The sequence below is a fragment of the Homarus americanus genome, unplaced genomic scaffold (assembly GCF_018991925.1).
Source record: "Homarus americanus isolate GMGI-L3 unplaced genomic scaffold, GMGI_Hamer_2.0 scaffold25827, whole genome shotgun sequence".
NCBI lineage: Eukaryota > Metazoa > Arthropoda > Malacostraca > Decapoda > Nephropidae > Homarus > Homarus americanus.
In genome coordinates, this window is record NW_024738300.1 from 6,199,012 (window position 1) to 6,217,710 (window position 18,699).

Below are 18,699 nucleotides of genomic sequence, written 5' to 3' on the forward strand. Positions count from 1 at the left end.
CTGATCAGGAGTCACCCCTGATCAGTGAGGAGGCACAGAAAGGGCGTTGTCTGGAACGAGCTTCCCGGGTGTGTGAGTAATGGTGGTGAGGTGGTCGTTTTCGTTCGGGTCGTCAACGGTTAGAGACAGGCTGGCAGGCTTTAGCAGTGAAGGGTCAGAAGAGAGGTCCGTTCACGGCGAAGGCCCCGTTTACACCCAACCCCTATCGCTCATATATCCATCCAACCTATGTTTGAAGCCCAGCACCGTAGAAGTCCCCGCCAGCAGTCTTCAACATTCTACAAACTGGGACAAGAAAGGCTGACTGTAACCCACATGAGCTCCGACAGGTAGCAGAGAGAAACATGAAGGTTCTAACACCACACAATAGTACAGTGTCTTACACAGACGGTTCCGTAGAGCCCACCAGTACGAAGGCTAGCAGCCTTCACCATAGAAGGTGGTAACACGTCCCTTTGGAAAACCTTAGATGGATGCTCTACTTTGCAAGTTGAGCTAGCTGCCATACTTGGAGCCCTAAGACACGCTTCCATGAACAGTCAACAAGGCGTTGTAATACACACTAACTCACGATGTGCTATTGAAGCACTACAATGCAAAGAGCCTAGAGACAACATTCATCTCATAGCATCCGTTGTTGGACTACTGCAAGGGTTAAAACTACAAGATCGGCAAGTTATCATTAACTGGGTGCCCAGTCATATCGGAATCCCAGGGAATGAACGTGCTGATGCTGCTGCCAAGGCTGCGTTAAGACAGCGAAACATTGAGATGAACATCCCGCCCAGTCAGGAGCAGATAAAGAAGACCACAATAACACGAACTGCCCAGTGGAAAATAGACACACATAGAAGATTAACACCAGTATCACGATCGGCCAGGTGGTACTATCTGGTCACGAATTATGAGAGACCACCATTCATGAAGGATATAACAAGAAGGGAAGAAGTTCACTTCCACCGACTAAGACTGGGCTACCCATGCAATTGGGAAATCATTGTACAAGTACCAGCAGAGCAGAGCATGTACAAGACCTGCGACAGCGGAGCAGAAATCTCACTGCAGCACTACCTCATAGAGTGCCCTGGAACACAATTAGCTAGGAGACACATACAACCCCCTATCACAGTAGAGAAGTTTGCCAAAATGCTAACCACCAACCACTCTTAAGAAACCCTACAGTTTATTACCGAGCATCCATCCCCACGCTAGTGGTGGAGTTGTACAGTTAACTAAAAAGATGCTAGTGTTTTATCCCAGCAGTGGGTGGACCAGCATTTTAGCTTAAGGTCTGCGTAGGTAATATTAAAAAAAAAAAAAAAAAAAAATCTATTCAGGGTATTCGAGTTAATGATGATGTTTGGTAATTTGCTCCACTCATCCACTACTCTATTAATTGTCCAATCCAATGTTTACCTATTTTGCGCCTAAATCTAAATTTGTCTAATTTAAAACCATTGCTACGCGTCCGCTCCTTGTTGGACAGTTCGAGTACCTTTGTTATATCACCTAATATTTAACCCTGACTTCCATTTGTGGACCTCGATCATATCACTCCTCACTCTACGTCTCTCGAGGGAGTGCAAATTAAGATGCTTTAATTTGTCTCTGTACTCAAGGTTCCTAATGACCTGGATTAGTCTTGTCATTCTCCTCTGAATTCTGTCTACGGATTCTATATCCATTCTGTAGTGCGGTGACCAGAACTAAACTGCGTAACCCAAGTGAGGTCTCACAAGCTCAAGATATAGTTTTAGTATAACCTCGCTAGTCTTGTAACTCATACCTCTTTGTATAAACCCAAGTATTTGTTAGCCTTCTTTCGAGCAAATACACATTGCTGACTTTGTTGAAGATCCTACTTATCATTGCTCCTAAATCTTTCTCGCAGTCGGATTTCTCTAAACAACGTTGTTCATCTGATAACTGGTTCCTCTGTTTACATCTCCTAGACTAAGTAGTTACATTTGTCCACATTGAATTCCATCTGCCATTTTTTAGACCATTCGAATAATTTTTTTAGAACTTCCTGTAGTTTTGTGGAGTCCTCATCAAATTTACTCAAATTTACGTATGTTGCTGTCTACGCCTATATCTATACCGTTTATGTATATAATAAATAATAATAGTCCAAGTACTGAGCCTTGGGGTACTCCACTAGTGACGTTACCCCAATTACATTAGTACCGTTAACGCTTATTCGCTCTTTCCTCTCCTGTAACCACGCCCTAATCCATTCATAATCGTGCCCCTCGTCCACTGATTCGAAAACAGCTGCAAAGAATGTTAATAAATTAGTCAGATATGAACGCCCATGTTGGGAATCAATGATCAACTTGTGCTTCTCCAGGTGATTTCGAATAGAGTTTGAAATTATTGCTTTCAGTAATTTGTGTACAATTGATATTAAATTGATGGGGCTGTAGTTAGAGGATAGTGAGGTATCTCCCTCCTTGAAAATCGGTATCCCATTCGCTATCCTCCAGTATTCTGGTACTACACCCATTTTAATGACAGGTTAAACAAATTTGCTAGTGGAGTACTAAGCGCTTCCTTACACCCCTTTCATATTCTGGCAAATATCTCATCGGGACATGGTGACTTATTAGGCTTTAGCTTGTCAATTTGCTTGCTATCATCGTTACTAGTCACTACTATCGCTTAATCTATTTTTTCACTATCTCTGTATATAGTCGGTGCCTCGGGAATCATGCTAAATTTTCGGTGGTGAAACCGAAGAAAAATATCTGTTCAGATTATTGCTCATTTCTCCGTTGTAATCAGTTAGCTCGCCGGTATCTGACAGTATTGGTCCAATCTTGTCTCGTGCTTTAATTTGAAACATTTGGAAAAATCCCTTAGGGTTTAACTTAGCCTTTCTTGCTAACTTCAGTTCATTATTCCTCTCTGCTTTTCTTATCTCGGTCTTAACCCTACTGGCCAATACTTTATAATAATCTCAGATGTAAACTTCACCACGATTGATTCTACTACTTATAGCGTTCTGTTGTCCAATAATTATTGGACAACACAATTTTTCTGGCACAAGGTTTTTAAACGGATTTTAAGTAAATTTGGGGTGCAGAATCCAAATATGACTTTGGTTTTTGTCTATCACATCAGGTTTTTGAGATATACCATATTGCACTTTTGCTGGGAAACGTAAACTTTTGGATCAAAATTGACGGTTTAAACATGTATACATAAATTTTTTCAGCATTATAATTTGTATTTTTCTATAACCAAAAATTGTTAATATCAAATTGGAAAGTTAATGCACATATAATATTTAAATGTAACATTGAAGGGTGAAAAAAAACAATTAATGTACGGTAGAAATAGTACAAGTATTAAGATCAAGTTACAGTTACATAAACTTCCTCTTTTTGGCCGATCTCTTATGTACAGCTTCTGGAATGTCTCATCAAACTCCAGCAGTAGTCCGCCATCATGTTCGAGTCCCATCGACCTTGGTAACGTTCTTCCATTACTTTAATGTCTTGATGAAAGCGCTCCCCTTGCTCCTCGCTCACTTCTCCCAGATTTTCTGGAAACTCGTCCAAGTGACTGTGTAAGTAGTGAACCTTGATACTCATTCTGCATCCAAGTGCTTGTAAACTCAAGAGCAGCTCTTCCACAATTTCTTGATAGTTGTCCGCTTTCTTGTTCCCTAAGAAGTTCCGCACCACATTAGAGAAAGCATTCCAAGTTCTTGCCTGTGCCTCAGTCATTGTTGCAAGGAAGTGTGGATCTCTGAGTAGTGTTCTTATTTGAGGTCCATCAAAAATCCCTGCCTTTTTCTTCTCGTCGCTAAGACTTGGAAAGGTTGAGCATATATATCTGAAACACTCTCCACTATGATCAAGAGCCTTGACGAATTGCTTCATGATACCAAGTTTTATGTGCAGAGGAGGAAGGACAATGTTTTTCCTGTCAACCAGAGGATCGTTAATGATATTCTTGTCACCAGGCGTCAAACTATGTCTTGGTGGCCAATTCTTTTTCACCCAATGGTCTGCTGTAGCCCTGCTGTCCCAGTAGCACAGAAAACAGGGGTATTTTGTGTACCCTCCTTGCTGGCCCAATAGAAAGTTTACCATTTTCAAGTCCACACAAATTAACCATTCATGAGCATGGTATTGCAACCTCTCTAGAACAGTCTTAATGTTTTCATACTCTTCTTTAATTTGTACAGAATGTCCGATTGGAATTGAACCATACTTGTTTCCGTTATGAAGAAGAACACATTTCAAGCTCCTTTTAGAACTGTCAATAAAAAGTCTCCAATCCTTACTATCATATGCTGGTAGTCCCATGGAGAGAAGAAGTCCTTCTACATCATTACAAAAAACAAGCTGGTCATATGAATGAAAGTACTTCCGCAGTTGCTCTTCTCTGTTGCGATAAAAGGAGACACTCGTGCCAGGTTTTAAGAGTCGTTTCTCTTGAAGCCTGGAAGCTAACAATTCAGCAGACTGTTTTGGCAAATTTAGATCTCTGACCAGATCATTCAATTCTGACTGAGTAAACAACGTTGGCTTTTCACAATCTTCACCAGATGGCTTGAAAAGATCAGTCTCTTCATCTTCATCAGTAGAAACAAGTGAATTCCGGTCTATATCCTCAATCTCTGGTAGCTCAGTAAATTCTGGCACGTTATGTGATGGAGCAAATCTGAGATCAGATTTGGATTCAGCACCTTAAAGTTAGTAAAAAACAGTTAAAAGGTTTCATGCCAGAAAAAAAAAAAAAATTTTGTAGACCAGTGTAATAGTCTTTAAATCATTATTTTTGCATTTGGGGTCATTGTTATTTGATTTGAGTTTTCTGTATGTGCATCAAGTAAATCATTATTTAAATATTATTCCGTTGGTACTCTTCAACCCCATATCTCTTGGTCAAATCACCCCCGATGGTCAATGTTTTGTGAGGGTTTTGTGTTCACGTCACTTGGTAAAGTGAGGTCACCCACGTTACTTACACCCCCTCGTGAGGCCGCATACTCGTAGTTCACCCGCAAACGTAACACTCCTCTCAGCTGCCTTTTCAACCCGTCAATGTTTACCTTTCAGAAATCTGGGACTAAAATCGAATTTTTCTTGCAGATGGCATTAAGTTATTTTTTTAATCTCACTTCTTTGTGATCGCTGTTAGCTAGTTCGTTCCCTATATCGTCATTACAAAAGAGGTTTTCTCGGTTTGACAGAATTAATTCTAATATATTATTACCCCGGGTGGGTTTGGCTAGATGTTGACTTAGGAAACAGTCCTGAACTGCTTAAAGAAAATCCTCTGATTCTGAGTTACCCGTAAGGTCCGTCCAATCTATTTTGACCAACGTTAAAATCGCCTACTATACAGACTTTGATATGTCTGGATGTCCTGTGTATTTCATCCCAAATAATTTGCCCATCAACCCTATCAAGATTAGGAGATTAATTTTTTCTTACCATCGGTTAATTCTATCCTAATTGATCCTGTATTTAATTCAGTTTTTATTTTCTTATTGATCCTATTCTTCAAATTATCCCTGACACAGATTGCTACTCCGCCTCCTTTTCTAATTTGCATATCGGTATGGAATGATTTGTTACTTTTCAATTGAGTATTCAACAGGTATCTCTCGTGAGTCTACGTTAATCCACGTTTCGGTGACTGCTATCATATCTTCTTTTTTTCAGTTCATACCAAAGCTCTAATTTCATCTATTTTATGTCTTATACTTTTACTGTTTGCATAGTAGACATTTCAGATCGTCGTAATCTGAGTCCTCTCTCTGTCGCGTTTAGGTTTTAACTCTCTGTCTAATTTAGCTTTATCATTATTCCTAGCACGATTTCTATGTAACCTTTCGCTTTGTTTACCAGCGCCCACTGCAGTCTCCTCGATCCCCGTGCTCACATGTTCCCCTAGGGCCTAGTAGTTTAAAGACTTCGACATCTTTTGTACAGCCCTCTTTAGAGAACCAGCCAGGGATGCCACCCCTTTCCTAGATAAATGCTCCCATCCCTAGCATAAAGGTCCCTTATGCTGTAAAAATTGTCTCAGTTGTCAATGAATGGGACTGATATTGACTTGTAATATATATCAAGACCGCCGTTGACACCGACAGCCGTTGACAACCATCCATTGCCAGCTCTCCTTCTAGGCAGGACACCACATATGTTAGGGATCCCTCCCTTCATCCTTATACGGTCATTAGCTGCCATTTCCCTTTTCTTGATTTTCTTTAAGTGAGTGGTGTCTGTGCCGCCCGCCCCCCCTGCGCTTCTCGGATTGCGCTGCCGCCGTGGAGGGGCCCGGTTCTTCCTCCGCTTCACGGACAGCCTAAGAACCTGACGACAACCAGAGCACCTACGCTTGGCCCGGCGCCGGCCCGACCCTGCCCCCCTCCCCCGTCGGCCTCGTCCTGGCGAGGTGTCAGCACCACCCACCCATCTGGGCACATTCTACCCCCTCACACAAGCATTGTTTAAGCCACTGCCTCTTTCCTCTCCTTCTAAAACTCACTTTTATCCTCTTTATCCTTCCCCTGAACCTCCTCCCCCCGTCACTAGCCTTTATTCATTCTTTCATTCATGCAGAGGAAGTAGTGTCCCTATTGACATTGGAGACGAATTCTAGCCAAGACTTACGTTTGCTTTCCTATACAATTCCTTGTGCTCAAGTCTTCGCCTTCTTATACTCTATTAGATTACTTTGGGTAGTGGCTTTATTGAAGATTTTGTACCTTTTATTGCATTATCGATTTGCTTTTTGCCAATTTGTGGTCCACCATGAATCCCCAGGCTTCCCACAAGTTGTAGTAAACTTCGGAATGGATTTTGTTGCCGCATTACTGATTGTATCTTCGTGAATAAACCCCAATCTGCCTTCTTGGAATTAAATCAACTTACCGGAGCAGCATCAGGTACGTCGATTTTTGTAGGAAATACGTATGGGGGAAATGGTCACTTCCATAGAGGTCGTTGTTGACATACCATTTTGTGTCAGGGTATAAAGTCCCATCGAATAGAGATAAATCTATTGATATTGATATATAATGATATTGAAAGTTTATTTAGTCAGAAAAATACAGATACGGAGTGGACAATATTGACAATATTGACATGGCTGATCTCCCTCGAGGAACGGTTACGGCAAATTAGCTCCCCAGGATTCCAGACAGTGCACCCATGACCCAGTGTTAGCTGTGTGTAGCTCTGAGCCTCTCTGAAGGCTGAGCTTGAGAAGGTCAAGAGCAAAAATTTGTGGTTGAAGAAAGTGATTTTGAAAATGAAGGAGAAAGATGTGAGAAAATTCAATAAAGTCCGCCACACACCCAGGTGGCGGACGATCTCGACGAGGTATTTGTAGTGTTGTGAAGGAGAATACCAGCGGGGAGACAGGTCTTCGTAGGCGGATGGTTGCGATAGTGCACACGGACCAGAGGAGGCCCCGAACGGCACAGGAAGAAGAGATTCGGCCGGAACAACTTGATCGTCTACTCTTGCGCTTCCCTAATCATGTGCAGATTCGGCTACAACAGAGACTTTAGGGCTTTGGTGGACAGTGTAAGTGATTATTCGTTAGTGAACGATGGTGTATTAAATGTTAAAAAGAGAAATTAACTAATACCATGTTTTGAGAATGCGTAGAGTGTATGTGAGGAAAAGATCCCATTGCTGGGGGAAGTGTTCTTAGGCGTCGAGTTTGGAGGAATATACTGTACATACCCAAACACAGATTTTTGGTAGTACCGGGACTGGTTACAATTGTTATACTGGGTATGGATGGACTTAGGGCACGTGTTGGTGGATTCACTTGAATAAGAGAACACTGCAAACGGGGTCATTGGAAACCTCGGTCCCTTTACTATCAGCGACATCAAGGGAGAAGTCGGCTTCCGAGTCGGTGGGTCAAGTGACGAGCGTAATAGCTAAGGTGAAGCGTACGGTCGTTGTTCCACCCTACACAGAAGCAATGATAAACATAGATGCGGCTGACCAGGCACCAGGTGAGCAGTACCTAGTAGAGCCACTACGTCCCGGTTGGGCTGCTGTGGTGCCTGCTCGTTGCTGTGTCACCGGGTCTACCAGTGGTGACGTGTTCCTACGGGTGGCCAACTCGACGAGTACACAGGAGCTACTTCATGAGAGAGAGATACTAGGTGTGCTGGAACCGGGATAGGGGTGTCTAACCTGAGGACACCTACGGTAATCGGCCGTGGGAAAGGAGACGCTTGCTGACATAAAAGTAGGAGAAAAATTGACAGAGGAGCAGAGGGAGGATATTAAGGGGATTCTTCAGGAATTTCAGGGCATCTTCTATGTTGGAGGGCCATTGCCATTAGTAAGGGTCAGAGTAGAGCACTCGGGCTCCACCGTTGGCATCACGACCGCGGAGGCTTTCTCTACAGGCTAAGGCTAAGGTACATAAAGAGATAGACAAGCTTCGGGAGATGGGTGTCATAAGGAAGTCCTGTAGTCCATGGGCTGCACCCATAGTGTGTACCCGACGTCAGGATGGAAGCCTACGATTGTCGATCGACTACAGGGGTCTTAACAGCATGTCTCAACTGATAACACTTCATCCTAATCCCATAATTGAAGATCTTCTTGACAGACTGGGGTGTAATGGCCCCTGTCTCATCAACAGAAGTATTATATAAATGGGTTATTTACATCTGATTTATATTCAGATTCATCCCCTGTAATTTTCCACTATCTGTGAGGACATGAACTGAACACGTGAACGGTAGCTTTCCCAAGAGGGAGAAGCCCATATGTCAACATCTATGTAAGCGGGCACCAAGGCGACGCCTTCAGGCAATCACTTGCACCAACTAATATCGAACGGACGTTGATTCACGTTTATATTACATAAACGTCGTCCTTTCTCATCACACTCATAAATAGTGGAACTTACGGTTGATCTACACTCAGGAATTATATAAACATAATACTTTTCTAATAAAACAAGAAACTTCAATTGGGTCTCATTACTAAAGTCCAATATAATATTTGTAAACTAACCTGGTTAATTGGGAATTAACCAACCGGCTCATATAGGTGGCAGCGGTGGGATGGTTAACGGAAATCTGTTTCCGGCCAACATACCAAGACGTCAGTGTTTTGTGAAACAAGAATAACAAAAAACAGTGACGTATTACATAACGAATCCGAGTGTTGAGGCTATATCCCGTATTGAGACGATATTTCGTGAGTGTTTCTCATTCTGTAGCCAAGAAAAGGGTGCAGAATTATTAAAAAATAACCGCAACCGAGTTATTAAATAATACAGCGTGGTGAAATTGCTGCTAATAACAAGTAAGGAAGCCCCAAGAAAGCATACTGTCAGCGATTTACGAATGTGTGGTCTACAGTGTTGCAGAGGGTTTCATAAACCACACTAACAAGCGACATTTCATAAGTAGCTGGACGGTTGTGTGGTTTCGCGAGCGTTGATTGCAGTAGTTCCAGTGTCATCAGATAGTTCTCCATATATAAGAGACTACAGAAGTTTGGCACACGGCAGAGGCGACATCGACTCAGCAGAAGCAGAACCTTTCCATCTTAGGTCAGCAGCATCTGTTCTCCAGTGGAAGTATTCCCCTGCAGTGAAGTGGACTCACCCGCCGTCGTGATTGCAGCGCGTCCTACGTCATACTCGTTGCCAGGGACACCAGCCAGAGGCGCAAGCATTGAAGGACGATTGAGGAGGCCCCCGCCTATCTCCACCCCACAGCTGGACGGATAGCGTTTTCTATACAGACGCTATAACTCCTGTATTAGGTATTTCAAAAGTATACATAGTTCATACACACATTAACACGTTCGAGACATAACTTCACAACGATAGGTCATCGGATAGGGTATGTCATTGAAATCTGTGTCTTACGTGTACTCATGTGTACTGACGTAATATAATTTGCAGTAGTTATTTCTTATCTGTTTAATCATTCATATGTTAATTATTTTAACTATGATCTTTAATATTTCCTGTAAATGAGAGGCAAGTATTTTCTTTTACCATTAATTATTGTCTGGCAAAACTGAAACTTATTGGATAAATTTTCAAAGTTCCAATGTATAAATCCGAAGACATTGCTCTCCTTGCACAATTATTAGCTGACGGCTTACACTTAGAGGATAAACGTCACGAGTCAACTGCAGAGATTGAGTTTGGACTTCAGCCTGAAACACAATCAGACATTTCGGTAGAAAGTAGTGAACAGTTAATTGAGGAATCGTTTGACGACTTAAACCGTCGTGTTTTACGGTCGGTGAATCAATATAGTACCTCACCTAGACTTACACAGGTAGTTTCTAACCCTGTTACGGGTGACAGTGTGTCTGTTGATTTATCATTACCACCCCCATTAACTGACCCTTCTATTAGGAGTAAAAAACGTACTGGCTTACTAACTGCTAACTCTAAAATGGCTTCCTCTAACACTCTACCCACTAACGCTACCACGTCCAGTAAACATGATAATGTTGTTTATATAATGCAGCGTGGCGACTACGTTCGTAATTTTACGGGTGAGGATGATTTTCGAGTAGCGCATTTTATTCGTGCATGTGAAGACACCATGCGCACTGCAAGAATTACCACATTACGCAGGGATCATATGCCGGAAATCATTTAAATGCGTATGGTTTAATGGACCCTAGCTATGAGAAATTCAAGCGAACCATCATTGGAATTTTTTGGGGCAGGTTCCAGTTGGGCCAGTTGCAGTGAATTTTTAGGTGGTTGGATCGTTGTACTCCAGTGGTTCACGCTGAAACACCTGTGGTTGCAGTGGATATTGCTGGGGAGGTGCGCCAAGATATGGAAGCGACCTTCCGGAATTCAGATTGGTACGACCAGGATAATAAAATGTCAGCGACCAATGTGGAAACGCTGATAGAATTAATTAGTTTCCTGTTAGTTGTTCGTCGTCCTTTATACAGCCGGGCACAGGAGGTTCAGTTTGTACAACCTGTTGATATGGTAGACTAAGCAAACAAACTGTGTCCCACGGCTACGGGACCCTTGTTGGCGCATCCCTCCCTCACTACAGCTCCACCCCAAATTCCTCATACGACACCAATGGCTCCAATTGCACCTCCACACCGGACATATAAACAACGTCGTTCTTTACGATGTGCTCATTGTAATAAAAGGCCAAGAGCCAAAGTGACAAATTAAACAACTTACCCAGCAACTAGCCAAAAGTAACTACTTAGTGGCCCAATCAAAGCATTAAATGGTTAGACCCGGCTGGAGGAAACCTTGTTTCGCACCCAGTCCAGTTAAATCACCTCAGGGAAAAGAACTGCACCAGGTGAATCAACAACTAAATGCTATGGCAGTATCAACAGTGCAACCCAACCAACACTAATTAACTTCCCTAGCACGAGGGAGAGCAACAAAATTAGCACAACAGAAAGGAGGAACAAGCACCAAACAACACTTACTTCCGGGGCTCAGACAGAAAGCGGCGCGCACTTGGCGACTTACAACAAACCCAAGTAACGAATGTTAACTCCCAGAAACCAAGGTTAGAGACAATTCTGGCAAGGTCGCCACTTGTAAATGCTTGGACTTTGGGATATAAATCCAGTGCCAGCCTAATCAGGATCTTATAAAAGGAAAGTCAAGAACCATGGGTTTCCAAGGGGTAACAAACAGCAGTTAGAGATGGACATCTCTTTACTACGAAAATAATCACAATAATTGACACCACACACACAAATATTAAATAAACAAATACGGGAGTCAAACAATTGCGGAAGTTAAACAATTACGGGAGTCAAACAATTATGGGAATCAAACAAAGTGCAGATACTTCCTACGGCTGCAGCCTGGTGGAATGTTCTGTTAACGTGGTTGCCCGCTCTCAGGGGGTAGGTCCAGGGCAGCTTCCTCACTTGGCGCCGGCGTTGGTGGGAGATGTCTTGCCACACAGGAGAGACGCCAGGGCACGGACGGTGGATAGGCGTGGAAGAAGTGGCGATGACGTGGCAGCCACGGTAGTAGCAGGAGTAGGTGTCCGGAGAGTGACAGCCGAATAGTGAAGGATTGGGGAATCAGTCTACGAGCCCCAGGAGCCTCAGATGAGCACACAACCAGAGTTAGAATAGAACAGCGGGTGAAGTGCAGCTGTGGTGCTGGCTGGCTAGTGTTTGCTGTGCGACGAGGCTGCACCGACATTCTCACCTCCGTCTAACCCCCCCTCCCTAGTGGGGCCGGGAACAAGCAAACGAGCGGCGGACAACCATCCTGGTCTTTCAGCCCTTACTGAGGGTATCAGTGGCGCAGGAAAGGAGGAACAAGAAATATTGCAGTCGAGGAGGAGCGTTCCGTGTGGGAGACCTGATGCAGCCCAAATTATCACCAGCTGAACGGAACAAGAAAGGGGGTAAGATGGACCCCTATCATTCACACTGCTACCGCATCATCAAGGTACTTATCCTCGAAAGTGACCCAACTGGACGAGTCAAAGTGAGTCACTTTGACGAGCTGGAGGGTGCAACGGTAAGACCATACTCCTAGGGATACCCATCTCCGAGCAACCATCTGACCCAGCGAACTCGGAAAAAATACGGTACAGCCGAGTCTGCGATGCTCAAAACGTTTCAGTTAGCCGCCACTTCGACTACAGGTGGATCCAGGTCGGAGGCGGTACGAATGCGATCAGGAGGAATGTTGGGACGGAACAACAGATGACGAGAAGCTTAGTTGGGAAGATGAGGAGAGTGGCGGTGACCAGTACTAATGACGAAGTTGAGATGCGGAGTGTGAGAATATTATGTATCATACTGTTATGTTCATATTGTATTGTGTAATTACATTCTGAAATGTATAGAGGATCAGTTTAGTTATTTGTTTGTGAATTGTTGAACTGCCCCTATGGTTGTTCGGACTTGTGGTCTGCAGTGTTAGCAGAGGTGTGGTGGCGCCAGTTGCCGACCAGCCAGGGCAGTTGTACCTTGACCGGCATAGAGAGAGAATCACTTGTAACCTTGTCAATAAATCCAACTAGAACTCCCCGTTTGCTTGACCTTGACTGCAGCTCAAACAGTCTTTATCCACAGCCTTGTACCCTTGCGTGTCCCTACGACAGTCCTTGCCACAGCTAAAGCATAAACCGGTCTTAACTTTTGCACTGGCATTCAGGTTTTGCTTGTACCGAGAAAATTTGGCCAACGTATGACTCATCGAGCCTCGAATCACTGCACTGCTCACATTAGCATTTTCTGAAGCTCAGCATATGTTGATGGCACTTTGCAATTTCAGGTCTTTCTCCTCAAGCATACGTTTCAAAGCTTCTTCATCACGAGTACCGACAACAATCCAGTCTCTAAGGCGATTGTCTCTACAAGGCTCACAAAATTCACAGAAATTTGCTATTTCCTTCACAGCACACAGGAAGTCATCAAACGTTTCACCCGGTTCTTGAAATCTTGAGTAGAAGTCCCTCTGGTCCACGATGATGTTACGCTGTCCCCGAAGATGCGCATCCATAGCATCGAGGACAGGCTCTAACTCTGCGTCGTCAGCTACACCAATTCCGTAACGAAGGATTCGTGTCCACTCGTCGTCCGTCACAGACACAAGAGCTGCTCTCTGCTCGGCTGGGGGCAGGGAGGAGATCTTTGTCAACGCCGCATACCCCCTTTAACTTGTGGCGCCAGGCTTCAAACTCTCGTAGTGAAGTCGAGGACGGCAGGTGCAGCGCTTACGGAAAACTTGGCTTGCCGTGGCGCACCGCTGCTAGCGGCGGCGTCGCCACTTGTAGTCGTTGTGCTGTGGTGATTTGGCGCCTGCTTAGATACCACACGCTCCAGGATTTGGCTCATGCGTTCTTCCCTACGTTGGGATTCTTCCTGGGCTTCCTTAGCCATCTGTGCCTGCTGCATCAGGAGCGCCGTCAGCTGCTCCAGCTGCTTCTCCATCTTGAATACGTAGAAACAAGCAGCAATAGCTTAGCACTGCATCCTACTCAGTGCACCATATTTAGGTTCTACTTGGTTCCTGACGGCTCAAGAAAATACAGTCTTCACAGATGCAGTTTACTGGGAGAAGTCTGTGTAGTGTTGCAGCAGGAAACAATCTGTCTCACAGGGTAATATTCAAATTCAAAACATTTATTGACAAATTCATCAAAAGGAGCTGGTTAGCATGCTAACTAGCCCGCCCAAAACTAGTCTTAACAAGAGCTCTTTAATATTGTACTAATCATAAATCAGATATGTATGCAACAAATAGATATGCATAAAATCTACAATCATATGTTAAACTTACAGAATTTTTTCGTAATATTCTTAACCATATTTTTGTTTATTAAATAACAAACCATCTCTGTAATATCAGTAATACCATCACCCCTAAATTCTGATAAACAGTTACATTCCATAATGTAATGATATAATGTATGGGACTTTACATAGCCACACAGTTAATAAGGAATGCCATCAGTTCCTTCAATATATTGCCAATAATATTTGTAACCAAAGCGTAGTCTCATCTCAAATGTATCATACTTAACCGAAGCCTTACCATAAGTAGAACTTGTAAAATTCAAAACTCGAACATAATTTTTCAAACTACTACCACCGTCATTCAAAATTTTCCGAATATTGTCCATTTCCCGTTGCTGTCTGATTTTTACCATTCCAGATTTTATTCTTTCAGTACCCAAAATACAATCGTATTCTACAATTTCTTTGCCCCTTCCTTGCTTAGCCAAATCATCAGCAACCTCATTCATATAAATACCACAATTGGATGGAATCCACATAAAACTTACATCATATCCAAGTGATTTTATGTCATGAATACACTTCTTACATTTTAAAAATAAACCATCATCAAGAGGCACTTTAGAATTTAGAGCAAATAGAGCGCTTTGACTGTCAACAAACCCAAAAACTGTTTTTTCCTCACAAAGGCATACTTAGGTCCCACATATACAGCATAAAGTTCAGCAGTGGTGCTGGAACTTCTATCCCCAATTCTCTTGGATATTCTTTCTTCAACACTAATACCATATTCAAAAAATTCCCTAATAACAATGCCACATCCGGCCCGATTTCCATGAACTGAACTGTCACAGTACATATGAATGGTACTCAGATATTTTCTCAAGGAATATTTGCCGTAAACTCAAAAGGACTACATTCTTCTTTTTTTTAAACTCTAGCTTATCCATTCTTCCTGATACACTCTCCATGAACCAAGGTTTCAAATAAACTTTGTTTGGCAAGGCACACAAAAATCTGCAATATCATATTCACACAACACCTGACAAAGTTTTTTAGTGTAAGTATTCATTTTAAAATTACTAGTAATTGCATTAGTAAATTTAACAACAGCAGACTTCAGATAACCATCACCACGCCTAATAAGCCTTAGAGTAGAAATGACAGTCAACTCCCTAATTCTGTGTATTATGCTCGGGACATTTAGCTCCATCCTCATAATCTCTATTCTTGTTGTTCTTGGACAACCGAGCACAATCCTCATTGCTTCATTCTGAATAAGCTCTAATGGCCTAAGATATTTTCCTGAGTAAGAAGCTAGAACTGGAGCTGAATAATCAAAGATACTCCTAACTGTACTTAAGTACATAGATCTTAAAACTAGTATACCAACACCATTTTCTCTATTTGACAAAACTTTCAGAGGTTTCAGCCTCGCTGTACATATATTTTTGACATAAGTAATTTGATCCTAAACATTATTATTTATACTCACAAACATTCCCAGATATTTGTAACTGGATACTTTTTGCAATTTTATTCCATTTAGCCAAAATTCTTTTCCATTTACTGCCCTTGACTGAAATGTGGTTTTATTTTCATTAATGACCAGTCCCAAGGAGAGACAAAGATACTGCAGCTGATCAATGACCCTAGACATATCTTCCTCATTCTTACATTGGATCAGAATGTCATCAGCATATATGATTACTTGGGACTCGCCCTGGAGTTTGTAACTAGCTATTCTGCCCATAAGAATATTAATAAGCATAGGGCTAAGAAAGCCACCTTGTGGGGTACCCAACCCTAGACTTATTTCTTCCGATTTATGACCTTGAAACCAGACACTCGCTTTTCTGTTAGTTAAGTAATCTGCAAGCCACATCTATAATCTAATACACATGATCACGAAACCTAGTGCCATGTCATCTAACTACTCAGACATCCAACTTCATTCCCACCACCAGGTGGCAGCACTCAAACACACGTCAATCACGCCACTAAAGGACAGCACTGGTGCACAGGCACTTTCAAGCCACACAGTGGTTCATTTGCTCGCGCTCGTTCACATTATATAAACACAACACAGCAATAATTTGAAACTCTATTTGAAATCGCCTGGAGAAGCACAAGTTGATCAATGATTTCCAACATGGCTTCACAAGCGGGCGTTCATGTCTGACTACTCTCTTAAAATAAATTTCAGCTGTTTTCGAATCAGTGGATGACGGATTTTTTTTTTTTTTTTTTTTTTTTTTTTTTTTTTTACGGTTATAACCCCACCCGGGCACAGGTTACTGACCCACATCAGGGCCTGGGGGCGAAAATATAATAATAATAATAATAACAATAATAATAATAATGATAATAATAATAATAATAATAATAATAATAATAATAATAATAATAATAATAATAATGATAATAATAATAATAATAATAATAATAACTATTATTATTATAATAATAATTAATAAATATTAATAACAAAATACTAAAAAAAAATATTAAACATAATCATAATCATAAATAAATACAAAATCGAAAAAAATAAATCAAGAATGAGAAATGATAAACATTATGTATGTTGTATTGTCAAAGTAAGAGAAACAATTGAAACCCTTGCAATTGTGTGTAAATGAAGCAGAAAGTCAGATTAGCAACCTGGGACTTGGTCACAATTTTCGTGATGCCATATGGCAGCAGGGTCTATCATTAGACAACACATTATGCTTCCAATATCTTCCCAGGCGGTAGTACCTCCCTGTTTGATAGCTGCCTACTACCTACTACCTACAACTACCTACTACCTGTGGATGTGTTATATCTCGACTTAAGCAAAGCCTTCGACAGAGTCCCCCACGAAAGACTAATAAGAAAAGTGGAGGCTCGTGGCGTTGGAAGAGATATTCTGAAATGGATTAGGGCGTGGTTATGGGACAGGAAACAGTGAGTAAGCATTAACTGCACTAAATCCGATTGGAGTAACGTCACTAGTAGAGTACCCCAAGGTTCAGTACTTGGATCATTATTATTTATAATATACCTAAACGACATAGATATCGACGTAGACAGCAACAGGGAGAGATACGAGGATATGAAAGGAGACACGGGAATTCTCAAGGTGAAGGATTTTGTACTGGAGATGCTAGACAGGACAAGGAGGGCTCAGAGGGGACAAAGACAAGAAGCGCCGAGAGGGAGACGAACAGGCTCACACCCGTACCCCTCCTCACCAGGAAGAATACCTGTGGGCCTAGTGACTTCGGGAAGAGAGGAGGTTAGAGGAAGGGACGACCGCACTTGCCCGTTGTGCCCTGGATATCGCCCTTTGCAGAGACGCCAAGCATTCCTCAACATGTCGACTGGAGCGTGAACTTCACTCGAACGTGAAGAACGTCGCTCTTTCGCCTGCTTAAATCACGCTCACCAAATGGCCGAGTGCAGCCAGAAGACAAGGTTCGGCATAGATGGCTGCTATAGCTTCCACTCGAATCTCCTGCACTTCTCGAGAAATTCTATGCGCAATAACACGCCAAAGCAGGACGAACCATCAAGAAAGGAACTCTTAGCCAGTTTTCAAGGGATGAAAAGATCTTCCACCATGGATGCACACCAGTCAGAAGTGTCGCCCGACCACAAGTGGCAGAAGCTAGGTGACCTTCAACTCAAGGCCATCATGTCGGCACCAAAATCAACGACCAGTGGAGCTAGGCCATGGAAACCCGAATCAAGCTCTAGAGTTACGGAGAAGTGGGTTGGAAACAGGCAGGTTGCACTGGTAACCACGTACCGAGAAAACCTGTATAAATGGGCAAGAGATACTTACGGTCGAGAAAATAACCAGTGCGAGTGTCCCGAAGATTATGACATATGACTAGCAGATCCATGCAGAGTTACACTCCCCATATTAAAGGTCAAGGTCGGGGAGATAAGGCGAGAGACGAATACAACAGTGATCACCGGAGCACTCTTGGACTCAGGCAGCAACAGGTCTTACTGCACCGAGAGCCTAGTTAACCGTCTACGAATAACAGGAAAGTCTGTTTCAATCTCCATAGGCACGATCCTGAAGGAGACGAAGAGCGCGAAGGCCAAAGAGATCAATCTGAAGGTGACTAGCGTCGGAATGAGAAGAAGTCGATCCATTAACATTCCCAGAATCCTCGTCATTAAAGACCTGCCTTCTTCACTGGAAGCATCGGTTGCGGACATCGGAGCTGTTGCCAAGTGGAGGCACCTCCAAGGAACCACACCACTCCATGCACCGGAAAGAGTGGATCTCCTGATGGGGTTAGATGTACCACAAACCCTAACACCGTTAGAAGTAAGGACAGGGTGAGAACGGAGAGCCGTTCGCGGTGCGCCCACTTCTAGGATGGACCATAAATGGACCGATTGGACCCGCAATAAGTGACCACCTAGCAATCAACCACCTCATCTCAGAAAAGCCGTTTGTTACACTGTT